Source organism: Mus pahari, unplaced genomic scaffold (genome assembly GCF_900095145.1).
Source record: "Mus pahari unplaced genomic scaffold, PAHARI_EIJ_v1.1 scaffold_9304_1, whole genome shotgun sequence".
NCBI classification, from domain to species: Eukaryota; Metazoa; Chordata; class Mammalia; order Rodentia; family Muridae; genus Mus; species Mus pahari.
Window position 1 is genome coordinate 48,291 of NW_018393386.1, and position 1,180 is coordinate 49,470.

Below are 1,180 nucleotides of genomic sequence, written 5' to 3' on the forward strand. Positions count from 1 at the left end.
CATCCTTTGGTGATTAACAGCAGAATGGAAATGTAAGCCGAATAAACCCTTTCCTCCCCAACTTGCTTCTTGGTTATGATGTTTGTGCAGGAATAGGAACCCTGACTAAGACAAACATCCTGCTTGTAGGCAAGGTCCTTTTAGGGTATCATTAATTTTCCCTCTCACAGCTGTCTATCTTAATTTGTTAGTCTACTATAGTTTAAATTTAATTTCCCATTTAATTTCATTTCAAAACTTTTAAAGATAAAATAGAATTCCATTCCTTTACCCCTTCATTTCTCATCCACCAGCCCATCCTAGGTGTCTTCACTCCAAACCCTCACCTCCTCCTTCATTATCAAATTGATAGTCTTTTGGGGAGCCTATATTTCCTTCATTTTCTTATAAATAATTTTTAATGTATTCATTTCTCATGTGTTTCCCTTCCTTTCCTTAGAAACTGTTAAGAAATGCCAGTTGAGTGTTCCTGCCCACATGAATTGCCTGTCAGTGAGAACCTAATTCCAGGTGTAAATGTACCCACCATGCTAACAGCCGTTATTAGGAATTAGTGGTTAGGCCTCTCTGCTTTGATCACCAGTAGATCACAGTACTCAGGCAGAGTAATTGGCTGGAGAAACATATTCATGGACAGGTATAGCCAGAGCCTTTTTGTTTTTTTAGAAGAGAATAAGTTATTTTTGGAATCACAGTTTCCTTCATGACCAAGAAAATTGCCTGTCAACAAACCACAATAGCAGTGAATTTTTCTTCTTTCAGACCTGAAATTTCATTTCTGTAAAAGTGCCCTAAAGGGACAGCAGAAACATGACAAAGTGTTCAGGTACAACTTTGCATCCCAACTACAAATGAGAAATACTGGAGACATTCAGACTGGTCAAATTAAGGAACTCAGACTCATTTAAAACCTGAAAATCTCATTTTGAAAATCATAAAGGCTTTAGGAGAATATTGCCTCCTTCCCATACCTTTAGCTCCCCACCATTGATTTTCAAGGGATTTCTGTTTACATGTTACACACCAGAAGTTTTGGGTTCAGGACAAAAACTCCATCATAGAAAAACTAAGAAAGTAATCTTTCAACAAACCTAAAAGAAGACAGCCACAAGAACATAATGCCAANTTNAANNACAAAAATAGCAGGAAGCAATTACTTTTCTTTAATTTCCCTTAACAT